General features: G+C 44.3%; 1 protein-coding gene and 1 long non-coding RNA gene across 3 annotated transcripts in view; one reads left to right on the top strand and one right to left on the bottom strand.

Annotated features, from left to right (window-relative positions):
- The window catches only part of lbr (lamin B receptor), an 87,756-nt gene extending 71,626 nt beyond the window's left edge, over positions 1-16,130 (bottom strand). The window contains exon 1 of one of the 2 annotated variants that reach the window (XM_085998087.1): positions 15,794-16,130. The gene's annotated coding sequence lies outside the window, so the exon portion shown is untranslated. The remainder of the gene's footprint in view (positions 1-15,793) is intronic. The other variant, XM_085998088.1, reaches the window with a different exon arrangement.
- Positions 16,131-16,351: 221 nt separating this feature from the next.
- Positions 16,352-20,980, top strand: LOC147113179 (uncharacterized). The gene is made up of 2 exons (XR_015079633.1): positions 16,352-16,972; positions 20,562-20,980. It is a non-coding gene; the product is annotated as an uncharacterized LOC147113179 (long non-coding RNA).
- The last annotated feature ends 4,460 nt before the right edge of the window (positions 20,981-25,440 follow it).

The following is a 25,440-nucleotide window of genomic DNA, read 5'->3' as shown; positions in this document are numbered from 1 at the left end:
GCAGCAGTTCACAAGACCCACTAAAAAGTGACGCAGAATTGGCCTGGAGCTACAAGTGTGATAAGCTTGTCAAAATAACATACTTCGGGGGTTAACGGATGGGTCATTTATCTGTGTAGGCAGCCATGGAACAAATGGAGGAACCTTTAAGAAGATATTAAACTTCAAATAACAGCTTCCTGGCTGTAACTTAATTTCTGAGAAAGCTAGTGGTGGAAGCTGACCAAAAGGCTTGGTGTTCATCAAGATATTTGAACTTTGACAGTCACAGTTTCTGACACACACCCGTAAAGTTGATTGACACTTTGGAAAAAATCCATGCAACAGAAATAATCCTTTTTGACTCGGTCACGAATATTTAGTCCTGGAAGGACTTGTTAGAATTTAAGGTATAAAGCCATGCTTTCCCCATCGTTAATGCACAAAGTTGGAAAGAATAAGAAAGGTTCTAAAAAGGTGCAAGATTAAGAAGCGTTAACGGTTTAATTTGACAGAAGTAAACTTGCAAAGTGTAGCACAGCTACCTTTAATGAGATGCATTGGAGCACAATGGGAGAGTATTTTGATAGAACGAGAATACAGGGAACCAGACTGTTTGCAACATCCGCATCCTATTTGACTCCAAGTTGAGCTTCTGGTCCCATATCCTCTCCATCACAAAGATCACCTACATCCACCTCTGTAACATGGCCAGTCTTCACCCTTGCCTCAGCCCATCCACCTCTGTAACATGGCCAGTCTTCACCCTTGCCTCAGCCCATCCACCTCTGTAACATGGCCAGTCTTCACCCTTGCCTCAGCCCATCCACCTCTGTAACATGGCCAGTCTTCACCCTTGCCTCAGCCCATCCACCTCTGTAACATGGCCAGTCTTCACCCTTGCCTCAGCCTATCCACCTCTGTAACATGGCCAGTCTTCACCCTTGCCTCAGCCCATCTGTTGCTGAAATCCTCATACTTGACTTGGTCACCTCCATTTGATCATTTCAATACCTTCCTGGCTGGCCTTCCGTGCTCCACCCTCCATAAACTTCAGCTCATCCACAAACTCTGCTGCCCACATCCTGTCCTGTGCCAAATCCTGCTCACCCATCACCCCTATCCTCGCTGACCTGCACTAGCTTCCAGCCCCCATAGCCCCTCCCTATCTCTAACCTCCACCAGCCTTACAACCCCAGCCCAAGAATTCTGCATCCCTCTGACTCTAGCCTCTTGTGCATCTCCCCTTCCCTTTGCCCCACCATTGGCAGCTGTGTCTTCCCATCTCTTTGACCAAGATTTTAGTCACCCCTCCTATTATTTCCTTCTTTGGCTCGACAGCCATTCTTGCTGTTTACGCTTCGGTGAAGCACCTTGGGATGTTTTTCTACGTTAATTGTGCTATATAAATGCAAGACGTTGTTGGTGTAGTCAGCTATCTTTACCAGATACTTTTACATTGGCGCTTGTTGATGTTGGATTGCTGAAGGGTGGTTTCTTTGTGCTAGCTCTCCCCATTTGCACCAATAAAACCAGTTTCTTTATCCCTGTAGCAGAGTCTAGACCCACTTTTTTGAAGGTCTACAATTCCACATTTAGGATAATGCAACAGCACGGAGTGTAGATATCATGATTTTGCCATTTGTGGACGCAAAGAGAAGCTATACTTTGTCAATGAACAGATTTCCTTTGGGAAATCCATGCTGACAATTTTGTTCCAGTAATACATTTGAACTTTTGCAGAGTTCACCATCACTGATTGAACCACGGGTCTGGAAAAGGGCAGGCACAAGTAGCGTCACAAGACTAGCCTTGCCAATGTTCAGAGTTCTGATGCAAGCGGATGGCTGTGGAGTATGAACACGTGGTGTTCACCGGTTCATCTTTTGGAACAAGTGGATTCTGGAAAATACTGTGTGAAAACCTGGAAATAATTTATGTTTTGGTGGGTCAGACGAGCATAAAGAAAGAAAGCCTGTCTCAGTGGGCAGCACTCTTGCCTCGGAGTCAGAAGGTTGTGGGTTCAAGTCCAACGCCAGAGACTGGAGCACAAATTCTCGGCTGACACTCCAGTGCCGTGCTATGGGAGTGCTGCAATGTCGGAGGTGCCGTCTTTCAGATGTAAAAGATCCCATGGTACTATTTTGAAGAAGAGCAGGGAGTTATCCCTGGTGTCCTGGCCAATATTTATCCCTCAATCAACATAACAAAAACAGATTATCAGGTAATTATCACATTGCTGTTTGTGGGAGCTTGCTGTGCTGCCGCGTTTCCTACATTACAACAGTGACTGCACTTCAAAAGTTCGTCATTGGCTGTAAAGCACTTTGGGTCGTCCTGAGGTCATGAAAGGCGCTATATAAATGCAAGTCTTTCTTTTTCAGTAGCATTACTGTAGAAGGAAACGCATAATGCAGGTCACCTTGGGGCGAGTTAGAACACGGGCAGCAGTTTTTGATGATCTCAAGTTTACGGAGGGTAGAACGTGGGAGGCCAGCCAGGAGTGTGTTGAAATAGTCAAGTCTAGAGGTAACAAGGGCATGAATGTAGGTTTCAGTAGATGAGCTGAGGCAGGGTGAAGTCGGTCGATGTTACGGAGGTGGAAATAGGCGGGCTTAGTGATGGCACGGATATGTGGTCAGTAGATCACTTCAGGGTCAAATATGACATCAAGTTTGTGAACAGTGTGGTTCAGCCTCGAACAGATGCTAGGGTGAGGGATGGAATCGGTGGCTAGGGAACGGAGTTTGTGGCAGGGACCAAAAACAATGGCTTCAGTCTTCCCAATATTTAGTTGGAGAAAATTGCTGCACATCGACTGGACAAGCAGTCTGACAATTTAGAGACAGTGAAGGGGTCAGGAGAAGTGGTGGGGAGGTAGAGCTGGGCGTCATCAGCGTACATGTGGAACCCGACGCTGTGTTTTCAGATGTTGCCGCCGAGGGGGCAGCATGAGATGAGAAATAGGAGGGGCCTAGGATAGATGCTTGGGGGACACCAGAGGTAACGATGAGAGAGCAGGAAGAGAAGCCACTGCAGGTGATTCTCTGGCTACGATTAGATGGATAAGAATGGAACCAGGCGAGTGCAGTCCCACCCAGCTGGACAAAGGTGGAGAGGCATTGCAGGACGTGGTGTGGTCAACCATGTCAATGACTGTAGACAGGTCAAGAAAGGGTAATTTACCTTTATCACAGTCACATAGGATGTCATTTGTGACGTTAATAATAGCCGGTTCGGTAGTGTTGCAATGGCGGAAACCCGATAGGAGGGATTCAAACGTGGAGTTGCGGGAAAGATGGGCGTAGATTTGGGAGGTGACAACATGTTCAAGGACTTTGGAAAGGAAAGGGAGGTTGGAGATGGGGCGGTAGTTTGCAAGGACAGAGGGGTTGTTTTTTTGAGGAGAAGGGTGATGACGGCAGCTTTGAAGGAGAGGGGGAAAGTACCCGAGGAGAGAAAATTGTTAACAATATCAGCGAACATGGGAGCCAGAAAAGGAAGTCGGGTGGTCAGCAGTTTAGTGGGAATAGGGTCGAGGAAACAGGAAGTGGGTCTCATGGACAAGATGAACTCGGAGAGGGCATATGGGGAGATCGGAGAGAAACATAAGAACATAAGAATTAGGAGCAAGAGTAGGCCATATCCCTTGATTCCCCTAGACTCCAAACTGGAGAAAGATGCGAGTTCAGGGCTAGGGCAGGGTAAACCTTAGAGGAAATTTGGCCCGGTGGGTTGGGGGAAAGAAGGGAAGTGGCAGAGGCAGCTGATTGGATGGTCTCAATCTTAGTGACAAAGAAGTCCATGAGCTCCTCACACTTGTTGGAGGTGAGGGTGGGGGAGACAGGGGAGAGGGGTTTAAGACAGTTTGCAGTAGAGAAAAGAAGCCGGGGGGTTATCTTTGCATTCCAGAATGATCCTGGAATAGGGAGCAGTTTTAGCAGACGAGGTTCCTCAACAACAGACCACCACAAGGCTCAGTACTCATGCCAACGCTCTTCAATGTCTATACGAGCGACACACCGCCAATGAAGTTGCACAAATTTGTATATGCGGATGGCCTTGCCCTGGCTACGCAAGCAGCCACCTTCAGCGACATCGAGTCCACCTTCAACGGGGACCTAAAATTCATGGAGTATCATCTCCGGAAATGGCAGCTCACGCCAAACCCCCCCACAAAACAAGTCACTGCATTCCATTTTGATAACAGGAACGCTGAGCGCACCCTGAAAGTGACCTTCTCCAGCAACTGTGCGACACGACCCCACTCCACTCCGACATTGCTCAGAGTGAAGCTGGACTGCATGCTAACCTTCCGTGGCCACCTGAAGAAGGTAGCCGCCAAGATGAAGGGTCAACCTGGTCCAAAAACTGGCAAACACAAGCTGGGGAGCATCAGCATGAGTGCTACGGACATCAGCGATGGCCCTTGTGTACTCCATAGCCAAGTACTATGGACCAGGAGTAGCCACACTCGACTTGCTGATGCCCACCTGAACACTGCAATGTGGTGCATCAAGTTGACCCCAACACCCTGGCTGTCCGTGCTGTCATACATCGCTCCCCCATCCATTCGCCGTGATGCCGCAACCCTCTGGGAAGTCCAGCGAGTTGTGGAAAACGAACATCTCCCCATCCACCAGGATCTCAACAACGTCCCTCACCACCGCTTGAAGTCACGCAAGCCCTTTTATACCCACGCATTTAACCTTCGACAATGTGACTTCAACCCTGATGATGCTTGGAAAGCCGAATGGAGGCCACAAGAATTTACAAACAAACATCTTGTGAAAGACCTGACGCAGAAGATCCCTGGCTTCGATCTTCTGCAGAGCTTATGGGCAACCCTAAACTGCAGCCACACAAACCATGGCAGATGCGGATACATGATGCACAAATGGAAAATTAAAAACTCTCCAGACTGTGGTCACCCAAAACAGACCATGGAACATAGGACGACTCAATGTCCCATTCACAAATACAAAGGCAGCATCACAGCGATACACTCCATTCCTCCTAACACAATTATCTGGATTAACCACCTAAATGTAAAATTATACTTGTTGCTCTACATCTACATCAGTCATATCAAATAATAATTGTAAATACAACTCAGCCTCTTCAGTAAGAGGACCAAAATACAGTACTTTTAAAAAGGATACAATGTATGCTGAAGTTCAACTCCAAACAGTTTGCTTCAGGTAGTGCCGATATATAAAATCAGAACAATTTGGCCCATTATGCTGCATCTGCTCAGAATTTTCATCTGATTTATTCTGCTGTCCCTTCACAGCAATCAGCCTTTACTCCGTTCCCTAGCCACCAACTCAATCCCTCTCCCAGGCCACTGTCTGAGATTGAACTGGACTGTTCGCAACCTTGGCATCCTATTTGCCCGGGGCTGAGCTTCTGACTCAATATCCTCTCCATCACCAGGACCGCCTAATTCTACCTCCGTAACATCGCCCGTCTCTGCGCCTGCCACCCTCATCCATGCCCTCGTTAGCTCCAGACTCGACTATTCCAATGCTTTCCCGGCCAGCCTCCCACCCTCCGTAAACTTGAGCTCTGTTGCCCGCATCCTAACTCACACCAAGTTCCATTCATCCATCAACCCTAGAGGGATAGAATTGAAAAGTAGGGAAGTTATGCTAAACCTGAATCGAACCTTGGTTAGACCACACTTGGAGTACTGCGGACAGTTCTGGTCACCATATTATAAAAAGGATAGAGAGGCACTGGAGAGGGTGCAGAGGAGATTTACAAGGATGATACCAGAAATGCGAGGGTATACATATCAGGAAAGGATGAACAGGCTGGGTCTCTTTTCTCTTGAAAAAAGGCTGAGGGGTGACCTAATAGAGGTCTTTAAAATTATGAAAAATGTTGATAGTGAATAGAGAGAGAATGTTTCCACTTGTGGGGAAGAGCATAACTAGAGACCATCAATATAAGATAGTCACCAAGAAATCCAATAGGGAATTCAGAGAAACTTCTTTACCCAGAGAGTGGTGAGAATGTGGAACTTGCTACCACAGGGAGTGGTTGAAGCGAATAGTATAAATGCATTTAAGGAGAGGCTGGACAAGCATATGAGGGAGAAGGGAATAGAGGGTTATGCTGATCCTCTATCTCAATACCATATTCCCACTCTCTCCCCATACCCCTTGATGCCTTTGGCATCTAGAAATCTATTGATCTCCTTCTTAAATATATTTAGTGAATTTCTCCTCATCTCAGTCCTAAATGTCCTAGCCCGTATCCTGAGAGACTGTGACCCCTCGTTCTAGAGCCCCCAGCCAGGGGAAACATCCTCCCTGCATCCAGTCTGTCTAGCCCTCTCAGAGCTTTATACATTTCAATGAGATCCCCTCTCATTCTTCTAAACTCTAGTCAATACAGGCCTAGTCGACCCAATCTCTCCACATACAACAGTCCTGCCATCCCAGGAATCAGTCTGGTGAACCTTCGCTGCACTCCCTCTGTGGCAAGTATATCCTTTCTTAGGTAAGACCAAAACTGCACACAGTACTCCAGGTGTGGTCTCGCCAAGGCCCTGTATAACTGTAGTAAGTCATCCTTGCTCCTGTACTCAAATCCTCTTGCAATGAAGGCCAACATACCATTTGCCTTCCTAACTGCTTGCTGCACCTGCATGTTTGCTTTCAGTGACTGGTGGACGAGGACACCCAGGTCCCTTTGTACATCAACATTTCCCAATCTATCTCCATTTAAATAATACTCTGCCTTTCTGTTTTTCTACCGAAGTGGATAACTTCACATTTATCCACGTTATACTGCATCTGCCATGTATTTGCCCATTCACTCAACTTGTCTAAATCACCTTGAAGCCTCTTTGCATCCTCCTCACAACTCACAATCCCAGCTAGTTTCGTGTCGTCAGCAAACTTGGAAATATTACATTTAGTTCCTGCATCCAAATCATCATTTAATATATATTGTGAATAGCTGGGGCCCCAGCACTGATCCCTGCGGTATCCCACCAGTCACCACCTGCCACCCTGAAAAAGACCCATTTATTCCTACTCTGTTTCCTGTCTGTTAACCAATTTTCAATCCATGCCAGTATATTACTCCCAATACCATGTGCTTTAATTTTGCACACTAACCTCTTATGTGGGACTTTATCAAAGGCCTTCTGAAAATCCAAATACACCACATCCACTGGTTCTCCCTTATCTATTCTACCAGTTACATCCTCAAAAAACTCCAGTAGGTTTGTCAAACACTATTTCCCTTTCATAAATCCATGTTGACTTTGTCTAATCCCATTGATATTTTCTAAGTGTCCTGTTATCACATCCTTTATAATAGACTCCGGCATTTTCCCTACTACTGATGTTAGGCTAACCGGTCTGTAGTTCCCTGTTTTCTCTCTCCCTCCTTTTTTAAATAGTGGGGTTACATTTGCCACCCTCCAATCTGCAGGAACTGTTCCATAATCTATAGAATTTTGGAAGATGACAACCAATGCATCCACGATTTCCATGGCTACCTCTTTTAGTACTCTGGGATGCAGATTATCAGGCCCTGGGGATTTATTGGCTTTCAGTCCCATTAATTTCTCCAGCACTATTTTTTTTACTAATACTAATTTCCTTTAATTCCTCCTTCTCAATAGACCCTTGGTTCCCTAGCATTTCTGGGAAGTTATTTGTGTCCCCTTCCGTGAAGACAGAATCAAAGTATTTGTTTAATTGCCCAGCCATTTCCTGGTTCCCCATTATAAATTCTCCTGTTTCTGACTGTAAGGGACCTACATTTGTCTTCACTAATCTTTTTCTTTTTACATACTTGTAGAAGCTTTTACAGTCCGCTTTTATGTTCCTTGCAAGTTTACTCTCATACTCTATTTTCTCCCTCTTAATCTCTTGGTCCTTTTTTGCTGACTCTAAACTGCTCCCAATCCTCAGGCTTGCTACTTTTTCTGGCAACTTTATATGACTCCTCTTTGGATCTAATACTATCCTTAATTTCTTTTGTTAGCCATGGTCGGGCCGCTTTTCCTTTTGTGTTTTTGCGCCAGAAAGGAATGCATAACTGTTGCAATTCATGCATTCGTTTCTTAAATGTTAGCCATTGTCTATCCACAGTCATGCCTTTAATGAAGCTCCCCAATCTATTATAGCCAACTCACTCCTCATACCTTCGTAGTTTCCTTTGTTTAGATTTAGGACCCTAGTTTCAGATTGGACTTCTTCACTTTCCATCTTAAATGAAGAATTATATCATGTTATGGTCACTCTTCCCTAAAGGACATAGAAACATAGAAGATAGGAGCAGGAGTAGGCCATTCGGCCCTTCAAGCCTGCTCCGCCATTCAATGAGATCATGGCTGATCATCCAAATTCAGTACCCTGTCCCTGCCTTCTCCCCATATCCCTGGATCCCTTTAGCCTCAAGAAATATATCCAACTCTTTCTTGAATATATTTAATGAACTGGCCTCCACCGCCCTCTGTGGCAGAGAATTCCACAGGTTCACCACTCTCTGGGTGAAGAAGTTCCTCCTCATTTCAGTCCTAAATGGCTTACCCCTTATCCTTAGACTATGACCCCTGGTTCTGGACTCCCCGGCCATCAGAAACATCCTTCCTGCATCAAGTCTGTCCAGAACTGACAGAATTTTATAGGTTTCGATGAGATCCCCTCTCAATCTTCTAAACTCCAGTGAGTATAAGCCCAATCGACACAATCTCTCCTCATACGTCATTCCTGCCATCCCAGGTATCAGCCTGGTGAATCTTCGCTGCACTCCCTCCATGGCAAGAACGTCCTTCCTCAGGTAAGGTGACCAAAACTGCACACAATATTCAAGGTGCGGTCTCACCAAGGCCCTGTACAACTGTAGCAAGAAATCCTTGTTCCTGTACTCGAACCCTCTTGCTACGAAGGCCAGCATACCATTTGCCTTCTTAACCGCCTGCTGCACCTGCATGCTTACCTTCAGCGACTGGTGCACAATAACACCCAGGTCTCTTTGCACTTCCCCTTCTCCCAATCTATTGCCATTCAAATAATAATCTGCCTTCCTGTTTTTGCCAATTATCCACATTATAGTGCATTTGCCATGTTTCTGCCCAATCACCCAACCTGTCCAAATCGTACTAGAGCTTCACGACATCCTCCTCACAGCTTACCTTCCCGCCCAGCTTTGTGTCGTCTGCAAACTTGGAGATATTACATCCAATTCCCTCGTCCAGATCATTAATATATATTGTGAACAGCTGGGGTCCTAGGACCGATCCTTGCGGTACCCCACTAGTCACTGCCTGCCACTCAGAAAACGACCCGTTTATTCCAACTCTTTGCTTTCTGTCCGCCAACCAGTTCTCTATCCAAGTCAATACCTTGCCCCCAATCCCATGTGCCTTAACTTTGCACGCTAATCTCTTATGTGGGACCTTATCGAAAGCCTTCTGAAAGTCCAAATACACCACATCCACTGGTTCTCCCTTATCTATTTTACCAGTTACATCCTCAAAAAATTCCAGTAGATTAGTCAAGCATGATTTACCTTTTGTAAATCCATGTTGACTTTGTCCGATCCTGTCACTGCTTTCCAAGGGCTCTGCTATTACATCTTTTATACAGGAAACTTTGTGCTATCCGGAGGTGAGCTATCCGGCAATCTGGAGCCACTGGCAAAAATCAGCAGCCGTTTTTTATTCTTTTTGTTTGTTTTTTTTGCTTTGTTTGAACTGTCAAGCTGTGCAAGGTCTGTAGCTATAGCAACAGCTTCAGCTACAGAGCTTTAGGGCCACACCGGAGTATTTAGAAGCTGTTGCTAAGCAACAGTGTTTGTTGTCAAATACGGAGATAAGAATCTCCATATCTCTCAACATTAACTCTGGAGAGTACGGCAGTTTTGAGGCAACGGCAGCAGCTCGGTCCCGTGGGTGCCGGATAGCACAAAGTTTCCTGTAATAGACTCCAGCATTTTCCCCACTACCGATGTCAGGCTTACCGGTCTATAATTCCCGCTTTTTCTCGACCACCTTTTTTGAATAGTGGGGTAACATTAGCTACCCTCCAATCCATGGGTACCGTTCCAGAGTCTATCGAGTTCTGGAAGATGACCAGCAATGCATCTACTATCTCTAGGGCCACTTCCTTAAGTACCCTGGGATGTAGACCATCAGGCCCTGGGGATTTATCAGCCTTCAGTCCCATCAATTTTCCTAACACCATTTCCCTACAAATACTGATTTCTTTCAGTTCCTCCCTTTCATCAGACCCTATGTTCCCCGACATCTCTGGGAGGTTATTTGTGTCCTCCTTTGTGAAGACAGAACCAAAGTATGTATTTAGTTGGTCGGCCATTTCCTTGTTTCCCATTATAAATTCCCCTGATTCTGACTGTAAGGGACCTACGCTTGACTTCACCAATCTTTTTCTCTTCACATATCTATAAAAGCTTTTACAGTCAGTTTTTATGTTCCCTGCTAGCTTACTCTCATATTCTATTTTCCCTTTCTTAATTAATCCCTTTGTCCTCCTTTGTTGACTCCTAAACCGCTCCCAATCCTCAAATTATTGCTTTTTCTAGCCAATTTATATGTCCTCTCCTTGGATCTTATGCTATCCCCAATTTCCCTTGTTAGCCACGGTTGAGTCACCTTTTTTGTTTTATTTTTATGCCAAACTGGGATGAACAAGTTCTGTAGCTCATCCGCACAAGAAGATTATTAATTAACCCCTTCGCATTGCACAATACCCAATCTAGGATAGCCTGTTCCCTAGTTGGCTCCTCAACGTATTGGTCTAAAAAACCATCTCATACACACTCCAGGAATTCATCCTTCACAGTATTATTGCTAATTTGGTTTGGCCAGTCTATATGTAGATTAAAGTCACCCATGATTACTGTAGTACCCTTGTTACATGCATCTCTAATTTCCTGTTTGATGCCATTCCCTACATTACCACTACTGTTTGGAGGCCTATAGACAACTCCCACCAATGTTTTCTGCCCCTTGGTGCTTCTTAGCTCCACCCAGACTGATTCTACATCTTGATTTACTGAGCCAATATCCTTTCTCACTATTGCTCTGATTTCATCCTTTACTAACAACGCCACCCCACCTCCTTTTCCTTTTTGCCTATCCTTCCTAAATATTGTAGATCCTTGGATATTTAGCTCCCAGCATTGGTCACTGTGCTGCCATGTCTCCGTAATTGCAATTATATCATATCCGTTTTCATCTATTTGCACTGTTAATTCGTCTACCTTATTACAAATGCATCGTGCATTCAGATACAGTGTCTTTTTAACATTTTTTTGTACTATGGCCCTATTTGTCTTACCATTTTTTCTTACCCGGACCCGATTTGTTCGTGCACTCTTAAAGAAGGCTCGTGTGGAGCATAAACGCTGGCATGGACTGGTTGGGCCGAATGGCCTGTTTCTGTGCCGTATATCCTGTGTAATAATGTAATCAACCCTGTGCTCGCTGACCTTATTGGCCCCTGGTCCGGTAACACCTCGATTTAAAAATTCTCATCCTTGTGTTCAAATCCCTCCATGGCCTCGCCCCATCCCCATCTCTGTATCCTCCTCCAGCCCTTCAAGATCTATTTGCTCATCCAACTCTAGCCTGTTGCACATCCCCGATTTTGTTCACTCCACGGCCATGTCTTCAGCTACCTAGGCCCTAAACTCTGGAATTCCCTCCTAAACCTCTGTGCCTCTTCTCCTTTAAGTCACTCTTTAAAAATCTACCACTTTGAATAACGTTTTGGTCACCTGTCCTAACAATGTCTTTATGTGTCTCGTGTCAAATTTTGTCTGATAACGCTCCTGTGAAGTGCCTTGGGACATTTTTACTATGTTAAAGGTCAGTTGTTGTTACTTCTGAGTTTCTATGCATAACCAGGTCCAGCTAAGTGGACAATGCAACACAGCCCTCACACCGACAAATCTTTACTGCAGATCAACTAGTTAATCACTTCACGTAGCATTATCCTGTCAAGGGTTTATAGTCACAGCGCTTGGATGTGGTGGGATGTGTTTTTGGTGCAATGTGTGTAATTGAATGTCTCCATTTCACTATGCCACAATGAAGAATAGAATGAATACCAAATCCCCAAATTCCAAAAAAGGTTATTCCAGTCATGACAAAACAGACATGTTTATCACATTACATAAGTAATAGGGCAAGACTGAGCACAAACAATCCTGGGGTGTTGGGAAAGAGATGAGAAGCAAGGACAGATTATATACCAAAAAATTCAATTTGGATACAACAGCTAATGAGGCCAAAGAAATTTGGGAGAGGTACATTAAACACCACAACCTTTGCACAAAGACATTACAAATGGCATAAAATTGTGCAGCAAAACACTACACATTAGCTGGAGCCCTTCTAAACACAGGAGGAATTCCTGGAATGTTTTCGGGACGGTTATCTGGACCAATATGTCAAGGAGCCGACTCGAGATCAGGCCATTTTAGACTGGGTATTGTGCAATGAGAAGGGACTTATCAACAATCTTCTTGTACGAGGCCCCTTGGGTCAGAGCGATCATAATATGATCGAGCTCTCAGTCGAGATGGAGAGTGAGGAAATTGAATCAGAGACTAAGGTCCAGAACTTAAATAAAGGGAATTACGAGGGTATGAGACGGGAATTGGGTAAGATTGATTGGGTGGTGTTTCTGGGGGGATTGACAGTGGATAGACAATGGCAAGCATTCAAAGATAGAATGGAAGAATTCCAGAACATGTTTATACCGGTTTGGCATAAAAATAAACCTAAAAAGGTGGCTCAACCGTGGATAACGAGGGAAATTAGGGACAGCATAAAATCAAAAAAAAGGGCATATCAACTGGCAAAAAAAAGCACCAGACCGGAAGATTGGGGGCAGTACAGGATACAGCAAAAGAGGACAAAGGGATTAATCAGGAAGGGGAAAATAGAATACGAAAGTAAACTTGCAGCAAACATAAAGACAGACTGCAAAAGCTTTTATCGGTATATCAGGAGGAAAAGACTGGTAAAATCCCAAGTCGGTCCCTTGCAGTCCGATTCGGGAGAATATATAATGGAGAATAAGGAAATGGCAGACCAATTAAACTCATACTTTGGTTCTGTATTCACAAAGGAGGACACAAATAACCTCCCAGGAATATCGGCAAACATAGGGACTAATGAGAGGGAGGAGCTGACAGAAATTAGTATCTCTAGGGATATGGTGTTGGGTAAGTTGAGGGGACTGAAGGCCGACAAATCCCCGGGGCCTGATAAACTACATCCTAGGGTACTTAAGGAGGTGGCCCTGGAGATAGCAGATGCTCTAAGGATCATCTTCCGGAACTCCATTGACTCGGGAACAGTACCCGTGGATTGGAGGGTAGCTAATGTTACCCCAATATTTAAAAAGGGGGGTAGAGAGAAAGCAGGGAATTATAGACCAGTAAGCCTTACATCGGTTGTGGGCAAAATGCTAGAGTCCATTATTAAGGATAAAATAGCGGAGCACTTGACAAATGGGGTAAGGATCGGACAGAGTCAACATGGATTTACAAAGGGTAAATCGTGTTTGACTAATCTGCTGGAATTTTTTGAGGAAGTAACTGGTAAAATAGATGGGGGAGAGCCAGTGGATGTGGTGTACCTTGACTTCCAGAAAGCCTTCGATAAGGTTCCACACAAAAGATTATCATGCAAAATTAAGGCTCATGGGATTGGGGGCAAAGTATTAACGTGGATAGAGAACTGGCTGGCGGATAGAAAACAGAGAGTTGGAATAAACGGCTCGTTTTCGGAGTGGCAGGCAGTGACCAGCGGGGTGCCGCAAGGATCTGTCCTGGGACCCCAGCTGTTCACAATATATATAAATGATCTGGATCAGGGAATTGGATGCAATATTTCCAAATTCGCTGACGACACTAAACTAGGAGGAGGGGTGGGCTCTGATGAGGATGTCAGGAGGCTACAGTGCGATTTGGACAGGTTGGGGGAATGGGCGGATACGTGGCAGATGCACTATAATGTGGATAAATGCGAGGTTATCCACTTTGGGGGTAAAAACAGGAGGGTAGATTATTATCTAAATGGCAATAGATTGGGAGATGGGGAAGTGCAGAGGGACCTGGGTGTTCTTGTGCACCAGTCACTGAAGGAGAGCATGCAGGTACAACAGGCGATTAAGAAGGCAAATGGTATGTTGGCCTTCATATCAAGGGGGTTCGAGTATAGGAATAGGGATACCTTACTACAGCTGTACAAGGTGCTGGTGAGACCGCATCTGGAGTATTGTGTACAGTTTTGGTCGCCCCATCTGCGGAAGGATGTTCTTGCCATGGAAAGAGTGCAGCGGCGATTCACCAGGCTGATACCTGGAATGGCGGGAATGACCTACGAGGAGAGATTGAATAGTTTGGGCTTGTACTCACTGGAGTTTAGAAGATTGAGAGGGGATCTCATCGAAACATATAAAATTATGGCAGGCCTGGACAGGCTGAATTCAGAGAGAATGTTTCCAATGGCAGGGGAGCACAGAACCAGGGGCCACAGTCTAAAAATAGCGGGCAAATCATTTAAAACAGAGATGAGGAAGAATTTCTTCACTCAAAGAGTGGTGAGCCTGTGGAATTCCCTGCCACAGAGGGCTGTGAAGGCTAATTCAATAAATATTTTCAAGAGAGAATTGGATATATTTCTGAAGGCTAAGGGGATTAAGGGTTACGGAGAAAAGGCGGGGACGGGGTACTGAACTGGTAAGATCAGCTAAGATCTCAGACGAAGATCAGCCATGATCTCATTGAATGGCGGAGCAGGCTCGAAGGGCCGAATGGCCTACTCCTGTTCCTATCTCTATGTTTCTATGTTTCTATGTTACACGCAATCGCCAACTGCTCTTTTATACTGATTGTATGTAATTGTAACTTAGGCAAAACAGAAACCCAACACCAGCTGAGGTTTTGTACAAATTGTAGTTTCCCCCCCTCCACCCAATACTGAAACTCAATACTGTACCACAAACATTTGTTACAATAGAAAAGCGGATTCCTGTGCACAATACTTACAATGAAGGTACCAATTAAGTTTTACCTGATTTAACTCAATCTCCCACCCACCCCTTCAGTTAAAAAGGTTTAGTATTTTTTCTTAAGATTTAGATGAACTCTGAGCAAGATCAATCACAAACAAGAGAGCGACAGGTCGGACACTATGAAGCATTGACTGTTTCCCAATTACAATTTTTTAAATTAATGCATTGGTTAAAACAAGTTTTTTGAAAGAACTTCGCCAAACACAGTGGTGAACTGGTGCCGAGAGTTTATTTATTGCACTTTGCGAAGTGACAAGCACCGGAAGTGCCTTCCCATCCACTTGTTTTCTGTCGGCCAAGGGGAGATTCCTTCGTTTCATCTCCAATTAATGTCCAAAAACACAAAACCACCGAAAATAAACACATGGCAAACCCCACTTACACAAAAAAAAACACAGAAATGATCCAGAAATATTTCCCACCGGGGGAAGAGAGCAAACAGATATTTTATCAGATCATTCGTTTGCAACATTTAAATAAAAATAAAATTGCACACCAATCGATAATAAAATCGACCAGAATCTTGAAATTAAAGTTAAAGCGAGAACAGTTGGAATCGCGAGTGCGTTTGATCATGCCCATCAAAATGGAGGGAAAACGTCAGAATTTGAAACTTTATGAGTCCCGCGGCTTCTAAAAAGGAAATTTAATCAAAACCACCAAAACCTGACAAGTTACCGCAAGAGAGCGGCCTTCGGAGAGGTTAAAACGCAACAGGCATGAAAATAAATCTTTACCGTAACTTTTTCTTGTGTACAGGTGATTTTCTTATTTATTTCCACCCACTTTTTTGAAAAAACTGACAGGAGAAAACTGCGGCGTTCGGCTCGTCCTCCGCCCTCGCAGTACGTCGAAAGATAAAAAGTTTATATGAGGGGAAAAAAACAAATATCGCTTCCAAACATCTACTTTACCTCATAACATAGCATAAAATGGTATCTTACCGTAATTTTTAACTTTTTAAAAAAAAATTAAGAAAATATTATTGTGCGCATTAATAAAGGCGGTTTATTTTTTTAAATAACCGGCCTTGTTTTCCGCCCGCGCCGCTCGCGAGCACCGAGCTGCGAAGACCTTCCATTGGTCCGGAGGTAAGAGTTTGAAAGGTCGGCGCGGTCAGTGATTGGCTGAGCCGGGCCGCGCGCGGTCAGTGATTGGCTGAGCCGGGCCGCGCGCGGTCAGTGATTGGCTGAGCCGGGCCGCGCGCGGTCAGTGATTGGCTGAGCTGGGCCGCGCGCGGTCAGTGATTGGCTGAGCCGGGCCGCGCGCGGTCAGTGATTGGCTGAGTCGGGCCGCGCGCGGTCAGTGATTGGCTGAGCCGGGCCGCGCGCGCACTGCGCTCCATTACGGTCACCACAAAATGCCGGAAGAACTGGAGCTCCGCCAGCAGGTGGAGGGAGGTTGACCGATGCCTTTCGGAGCTCACTCGTTTGTTTTCGGTGTCGTTCCATAGACATGTCAATCCCAAGGAGAAAAAGGGTTGTCGTCAAATTCCTCATTCATCAGAAAAAAAAGTTGAGGTAAAACAGTTCATTTACAAAAAGGAGAAAACTATGAACAAACACCAGTTTCACCTCTCGGGTTGTGTCCATCAAATCCTGCCCACAAAACCGGGTCTGGAGCAATTTCTGGTGAAGATTGTCCATCCTTAACCGGGGTTTCACGGATCTGGTCACATTTTAAGACACACCAAACAAAAAGAGTGCTCTCACTCAATCGTTTCAGTGAGTGACAAGTCAACCACACCGCTGTCAATTCTGGCTCATTTCTGTCGATGGCAATCAAAGTTCACCGAGATGGAAAAAAAATACACAAAAGCCTGAATATTTTGTGGCTTTGCAATTTACAGAAGATGTGGTGGATGCACAACAACCCAGCCAGGAGTGAATGGCGAATCCGCAGTATTTTGCTGTTGTGTAAGTGAATGGAGAAGGGTTGGAGTTGTACAGTTGGTTGGTCTTTTCCAGTCCTATATGGTCATACAATCCATTTAGATAGCGCCCCCAGAATAATCACCCACTCACTGAAATCATACAGCACAGCAGGAGGCCAACCCATCGTGCCTGTGCTGGCTCTTTGGTACATCTATCCAAATAGTCCCACTCCCTGCTCTTTCCCCCAGCCCTGTAAATTGTACCCCTTCATGTATTTATCTAATTCCCTTTTGAAAGTTATTATTGAATCTGCTTTCACCGCCCTTTCAGGCAGTGCATTCGGATCACAACCATTCACTGCAATAAAATGTCTCCTCCTCTCCCCTCTGGTTCTTTTGCCAATTACCTTTAATGTGTGTCCTCTGCTTACCAACCCTCCTGCCAGTGGAAACTGGGTCTCCTTATTTACTCCATTAGATTTTCCCCAAACATCTGTCCTCCCTGTGTGGTTCTTTCTGCACATTCATCATCCTCTGTGTAAACTAGTTAAATCTGAACCTTTCCTCTTCTAAGCTTGAGCTCATGCCCTCTTGGCTTTTGCTGGATTCCCCAGATCGTTGACAGAAGTTTCACAGGTTTATTTACCAAGCACTGGTCACTGGCCTCCTTCAGTTGGTTTGTTAGAATCTATGATAGGCCAAATTACACATGGCCTGAAGATTTGATGGACTCCAGTCATTCCATATTTATGGGAGTAAAAGAATGAAGGCATTAGGCACATTGGAACATCAGTGCTCATGAATTTGTAGCCAGCTGTGCCGAGGTACAGAGGAAGGAAGATAGGATTCCACCCATCCTGTTTGAGCACAGTGCACAGTCCCAATTTCTAAAATGTAAACCAGATTCAAAAGTCAGTTTTTTTTTAAACAAAAGGATTGTTTTCCCACTTCAGCGTCATTTAAAAGTTATTAATTTTTGATGGCAAAAATTTGCTTAGTGCAAATAAGAATACAGGGTAGTTTCATAAAAATATAATAGTCAAGATCCAAATTTGTGTTTATGTTGAATTTGCTTGATGCACAGAAAGGCTAAATATTTGACGCTGTCCCTCAATACCAGAGTACAAACATACAGAAAGTTGAGTCCCTGTCTGCTTGCTTCCTCATCTGCCTGGTTTCTGTCCCAACCACAATACCAAACAGTTGTGGTCAAAGTCGTCAATAATATCTTATGTCAGTGGTGCTTTATCTGCTGCCATTCTGTAAGGCTATTGCCATCCTTCTCCATAGTCCACTTCTATGGCATCACCCTATCAGGGTTTCATTTCCTTCTGAGCCAAACGTAGGTAGAGCATTTGCAATGGCTTATCCTTCCATAACCTCTACGGTTAGCTCTGGTATCTGACTCTGGTTTGCCGACGACACCAAACTTGGGGGTGTGGCAAACAATCGACTGCAATAGGATATAGAAAGGCTAGCAGAATGGGCAGATGGAATTTAATACAGAGAAGTGTGAGGTGATGCATTTTGGCAGAAGGAACAGGGAGAGGCAATATACACTTAATGGCACAGTTTTAAAGAGTGTGCAGGGACAGAGGGACCTGGGAGTTAATGTGCATAGGTCCCTGAAGGTGGCAGGACATATTGAGAGTGTGGTTAGCAAAGCATATGGGATCTTGGGTTTCATAAATAGAGGTATTGAGTACAAAAGTAGAGAAGTTAAGCTGAACCTTTATAAAGCGCTGGTTAGGCCACAACTGGAGTATTGCCTGACCTGCTGAGTTTTTCCAGCATTTTCTGTTGTTATTTCGGATTTCCAACATCTGCAGTATTTTGCTATCGTACTGGAGTATTGCGTCCAGCTCTGGTCACCACACTTTAGGAAGGATGTGAAGGCCCTTGAGAGGGTGCAGAGGAGATTTACCAGAATGGTTCCGGGGTTGGGGGATCTTAGCTACAAGGACAGGTTGGAGAAGCTGGATTTGTTTTCATTAGAGCAAAGGAGGTTGAGGGGTGATTTGATCGAGGTGTACAAGATTATGACGGGTTTGGATAGGGCTAGACGGGGAAAGGCTGTTCCCACTAGTTGATGGTACAAGGACTGGGGGACACAGATTTAAGGTTTTGGGCAAGAGATACAGGGGGGGGACGTGAGGAAAAACCTTTTTACGCAGCGAGTGGTGAGGACCTGGAACTCGCTGCCGACGGAAGTGGTGGAACCGGAGACACTCAATGTTTTCAAGGGGAGACTGGATAGGCACTTGAGGGAAATAAACTTGCCGGGGAATGGGACTGACTGGCTTGCTCTACAGAGAGCTGGCACGGACTCGATGGGCTGAATGGCCTCCTTCTGTGGCGTTATGACTCTGAGGTTCCATGTTTTTCCCTACCCCGTTCTTCATATACATGCTGCATCTGGGAAGCATCATCCACAACCATGGGATCAGCTTCCATATATATGTTGGGAATATCCAGTTTTACTAACGTGCCATCATCCTTGAATTCTACAACTTTTGCTGTGCTGTCTGACATTGAGTGGTGGTTATCTCCAGCACAACATCAGCATTAATGGAGAAATACTTTTCAGCACGCATCAGACGTGTTGCATCAAGCGGAAGGAGTGCACGTCAACCCAAGCACCCCACCCACCCGCCCCTTCAACCACCGTCTGCCCTACCTGTGACAGAGACTGTAGGTCCCGCATTGGACTCATCAGTCACCTGAGAACTCATTTTTAGTGTGGAAGCAAGTCATCCTCGGTTCTAACAGACTGCCTAAAGAACTTTTCAGCACGCATCAGATGTGTTGCATGTTAGCCCCTGATTCCATCTCTTCCTCGACTGCTTGCTCAGACTGAAGCTGATGTTGCACAACCTTGGTGTCTAATTTAAACCTGAACATCTGTTCCATCACCAAGACGACTTCCTTCCACCTCCACAACGTCGCACACCTTTGCCCCTACCTTACTCCAACTGCCATTGAAATTCTTTCATTCTTTAATCACCTCCAGGCTCACCTTCACTTGCGTTCCTTGCTCGTCTCCCAAGCTCCATCCTGCATCTAGAACTGTCTTGGACACGTCCTATCACCCACTAAATTCTACCTTTGTCAATTTCATTAGCTCCTCATAACTCAGCGAATTGATTTTAAAATTCTCATCCTTGTCTATAAACCTTTCTTGCCCTATCTTATCTGCAGCTTTCTCAACTCTAAGTCTCATTTGCACCCTTCACCCTTCTGACTTTGTGTGTATCCTACTTTCCTCTGCCACACCAATGCTGGCAGAGCTTTCATCCACATCAGCCTGATTAGGAACTCTGTCCCTACACCCCTCGTCTCTTCCTTCAGCTTTAAAAGTCTAAAAACCCTTTTCAACCAAGTTTTCAGTCATCTCTCCGACCATCACTCAGTGGCTGTTCTTTTATATTTTTTCCTCTGTGTCTTGGAATGTTTTTCTATATTAAAGATTGCTGTTGTTGTAAAACAAGAGAAGTTGAAGAATGCACACCACCGCAGATGACCCAGGCAAATTGTCTGGGACTGGTTAACTGGCATAGACCTAAAAATGACATTTTTGTATTGCCGTGTGGTTTCAAAGAGCAGAGCTATTAACACAGGTTACTTCCTTTCAGCTTTTCATCAGCACCCAAGGTTTCACAAAGTGCCTGTCTGTGACCACATGATGTGTCAGGATGCAATATCACGACACTATCTGCACAGCTGTGTGGCAGTTACTCAATACAGTTCAAGAGATGGGCCTCGTAGTCAATTACAAGAGGTTCCAACAGCGACCCGGGAGGAAGCTAATAATCTCCAGCCATTACTTTGAACAATCTAGCAGAATTTTTTCTGCCTTCATGCTGGTTTACACTGCACGAGAACTGACCTCCCCATTTCAGCAGGGGCTTCCAGACTTTTTCTCTCTGGGGAACCTCTTGCAAATATTGATACACTCCCATCTCAACTTCCACAAGACAATGTCAGCTCCTCGAATGTGAATATTTTTATTCATATCTATCTGTTATAAAATTGGTCTATCCAGCTTACAATTCTTGATTGTCACACTTGTCCTTTACTATCTCACTCAAATTTCTGTGTTAAGCTTCAATAAAAAGAGTAAAGAATGAAAGGCAATCATTGACACAGGAGTACAGAATGTCTGTAATCGCTATGACCTTACCAATCAGATTTAAAAAAAAGAAAGCTAGTGGTGTGACCAGTCTAAAGAGCAATTAGACTCTGTTTATTTAAAAGCAATTAAACTTTATGGCCTGACAGGGATGCAGCTTCACCTGAACCGCAGAATATTGTATTCCACATTACATGGAATAACATTTCTGCTCTTTATAAAATAGCATTGGAAAAGGCGATTGCAGAGTAAAGCAATAACGGAGCAATGGAAGGCAGTCTGGGAAGAGATAGTTCAGGTACAAACTAGACATATTCCTTTTGAAGGGAAAACATAGAACATAGAAAAATAGGAGCAGGAGTAGGCCATTCGGCCCTTCGAGCCTGCTCCGCCATTCAATATGATCATGGCTGCTCCGCTATCTCAATACCATATTCCCGCTCTCTCCCCATACCCCTTGATGCCTTTTGTGTCTAGAAATCTATCTATCTCCTCCTTAAATATATTCAGTGACTTGGCCATCACAGCCTTTTGTGGTAGAGAATTTCATTGGTTCACCACCCTCTGAGTGAAGACATTTCTCCTCATCTCAGTCCTAAATGTCCAACCCTGTATCCTGAGACTGTGACAACTCGTTCTAGACGCCCCCCAGCCAGGGGAAACATCCTCCCTGCATCCAATCTGTCTAGCCCTGTCAGAATTTTATACGTTTCAATGAGATCCCCTCTCATTCTTCTAAACTCTAGTGAATACAGGCCTAGTCGACCCAATCTCTCCACATACGACAGTCCTGCCATCCCAGGAATCAGTCTGGTGAACCTTCGCTGCACTCCCTCTATGGCAAGTATATCCTTTCAATTCAATTCAATTCAATTCAAATGCTTTATTGGCATGAAAGTTTACAGGGAACCATATTGCCAAAGCTTACATAACAAAAGTACAGTTTTCCAACATTCTGTAGGTGTCAAACAATTTTGACCTTCGTTGGGTACATACAATATTAGTTTAAACAATATTAATTTTTAAACAGTCGTTGAACATCGTTGGGTACATTCAGTATTAATTTTAAACAGTCCTCAGGTTATGACATGTTGTTACATATTTGGCACCAAGTTTTGGTCTGTCTCCTTCTCCCAGGACTAATCTTAATTTTGACAGTGATATACCTATCAATTCATCCAATGAAAGCGACGAGTTAACAAAGTAACTATAGGTTTTTATTGGCTAAATAACAGAGCCCACCCTCGTGGGTGATCGGATCCAACAAGGAGGAATGCCAGCCAGTCGACCACCTTTATACCTGGGCAGGTAGGTGGAGCCATGGGCGGAGTCAGCAGTGGTCAGCCCAGGTATAACAGCGTGACAAGAGGTGACCTCGTATAGTGATACAACAGTGTGAACAGTGATAACCATAGAGTAACGATATAACAGTGATAACTATAGTGTAACGATAGTGAACGATAAAAGTGGTTTACCACAGACAGGTCATCCAATTCTTTGAAATCTGGGGTTGTTTGGCTGAGCTTGTCAAATAATATGTTTCTTGTTGTGTTGAATTTTTCGCATTTTAGGAGGAAATGCATCTCTCTCTCAACCTTGCCGGCCAGACATTGATCACATATTCTATTCTCTCTAGGCTGCCAGGATTTCTTGTATCTTCCTTTTTCAATTGCCAGTTGGTGGTCGCTTAGTCTGTACCTGGTGAGGGTCTGTCTCTGTTTTGTGTCTCTGATGGTCGAGAGTTAGTCTGCCAGTTTATATTCTCTTTTTAGGGCCCGGTAACATTCTAATCTGCTTTGGCTTTTGGTTATTTTGTTCCAATGTTCCAGGTAGGTTTCTTTGCATTGTTTAATGATTTGGTTCACTCGGATTGGTGTTTGGACAGCAGTGTTGGTCTGGGACTGGTCAGGGTCCGGCTGAGTAGGAGTACTTAGTTTCAGTAGCAGCTGACTCAGGGGACTCTTTTCTGGGTTTAGCTCTTGGGTCTGGAAGGCTTTAAAATGAAGGGTGTCTGGGGAGCTAGATTTGAGGTGATTTAGGAAGTTTAGTGCTCGTTTGTGGATGTTTATTATCAGTGGGTATCTGCCTAGTTCGGCTCTGCATGCATTTGTTGGTGTTTTCCTTTGGGTGCGAAGAATGCTTCAGCAAAATTCTGCATGTAGGGCTTCTATTGTGTGTTTTTCCCATTTAGTGTAGCTATGGTGATTGAGCGGACCCCATACTTCACTACCGTACAGCGCAATGGGCAGGATTATGCTGTCAAATATTTTGAGCCAGATTTTGATTGGGATTTGGATGTTGTAGAATTTTCTTTTTATTGCATATAGGGCTCTTCTGGCTTTTTCTTTTAGTGCATTCACTGCTATGCTGAAGCTCCCTGATGCTGTAATGGTTAGACCAAGGTAAGTGTAGCTCATAGTGTGTCCTATGATGGTATCACTGAGGGTAAACTGGTATTTGTTTTCCTGACACCTGGGCCTTTTTTGAAAAATCATGATGTTGGTTTTCTTTAGATTTACTGTTAGGGCCCAATTTTGGCAGTATTTGTCGAGTAGGTCTAGTTGTTGCTGTAATCCCTGTTCTGTGGGAGACAGCAGAACCAGGTCGTCCGCATAGAACAGGGATTTCACTTCTCCATCCAGGAGACAGAGACCCGGTGACTCGCTTTGCTCCAGCATGTCTGCTAATTCATTTATGTGTATGTTGAACAGGGTCGGGCTCAAATTGCAGCCCTGCCGGACGCCTCTTCTCTGGGTGAAGAAACCGGTGCGTTTGTCTCCAATTTTGACACCGCATTTATTTTTCAGATACATCGATTTAATAAGGTCATAGACTTTGCCCCCTATTCCACACTGAAGAAGTTTATAATAGAGCCCTTCGTGCCAGATAGAGTCAAAGACTTTCTTGAAGTCAATGAAACAAGTGAATATTTTCCCATTTTTTGTTTGGTGTATATGTTTTTCAATGAGAGTATGAAGGGTATAGATATGGTCGGTGGTGCGGTGTTTTGGAAGAAAGCCTATTTGATTTTTTCTAAGGATATTATGTTTGTTAAGAAAATCCAGTAATCTACTATTTAGAATACTGCAGAATAACTTCCCTAGACAACTGTTGACACAGATGCCGCGGTAGTTATTTGGGTCTGATTTGTTTCCACTTTTATATATGGGAGAGATGAGTCCTTGGCACCAGATATCGGGAAAACAGCCTGAACGTAATATGATGTTGAATAACTTGAGTACAGCACCCTGCATCTCCATATTGCTGAACTTGAGCATTTCATTTTTGATGTTGTCTGGACCACAGGCTTTCTTTAGGTGGAGAGATTTTGTTTTTGTGGCCAGTTCTTTCCATGTGATTGGGGAGTCTAGAGGGTTTTGGTTGTCTTTAATTGTTGCTTCTAATGTGTGGAGTTTTTCTGTGACATGATGTTGACTTGGGTTTGTTTCGTTTATTGGGATGTCTTTGTAGAGGTTTTCAAAATGTGTTCTCCAGATGTCGCCATCTTGGATTGGTAATGCTTGCAATTGTGTTGTACTCAGGTTATTCCACATATCCCAGAATTGATTTGGATTAATGGAGTTTTCAATTTCTTCGAGTATTTTGTGGGTATAATTTTGTGTTTTGTTCCTAATGGTGTGTTTATATCTTTTGAGGGTCTCATTGTATCTAATACGTAGGTCTGGATTGTTTGGTTGGCGATGCTTTTGGTTTGATATTTTTCTCAGGTCTTTTCTGGCATTTTTGCATTCGTGGTCAAACCATTTCTCATTTTTATTTTGTCTTTTGTAACGTTTCCTCTTCTGTTTCACAAGGTCGGCTTTTACAGCTGCCTCATGGAAGATCATATTTATATCATCTATGGCCATGTTTACACCATCTCTGGTGATCTCATATAGATTTTCTTTAAATTTTGATATTTTACTTGTGAGATCAGGTGAATTTAGTGCTGTGATGAATTTATCTCCACTGTCTGGGGCCCATCTGTATGTCTGGTTTATTTTATGGAGCTTACTGGGTTCCTTTTTTGTGTCTGTAGTTTGGGCAGAAAGTTTAAGGTACACATTTATTTGGTTATGGTCTGAGAGGGGGGATTGCTGCCTGACAGTGAATGCGTTGATATCGCAGGGGTCCAGGTCAGTGATTGTATAATTCTTAGGTAAGGAGACCAAAACTGCACACAGTACTCCAGGTGTGGTCTCACCAAGGCCCTGTACAACTGTAGTAAGACATCCTTGCTCCTGTACTCAAATCCTCTTGCAATGAAGGCCAACATACCATTTACCATCCTAACTGCTTGCTGCACCTGCATGTTTGCTTTCAGTGACTGGTGTACAAGGACACCCAGGTCCCTTTGTACATCAACATTTCCCAATCTACCT

The sequence above is a fragment of the Somniosus microcephalus genome, chromosome 9 (assembly GCF_052327205.1).
Source record: "Somniosus microcephalus isolate GS21.2 chromosome 9, FLI_Smic_1.0, whole genome shotgun sequence".
Classification (NCBI taxonomy): domain Eukaryota; kingdom Metazoa; phylum Chordata; class Chondrichthyes; order Squaliformes; family Somniosidae; genus Somniosus; species Somniosus microcephalus.
Note: the sequence above shows the minus strand (reverse complement) of the source record. Positions and strands in the feature narration are given on the sequence as shown.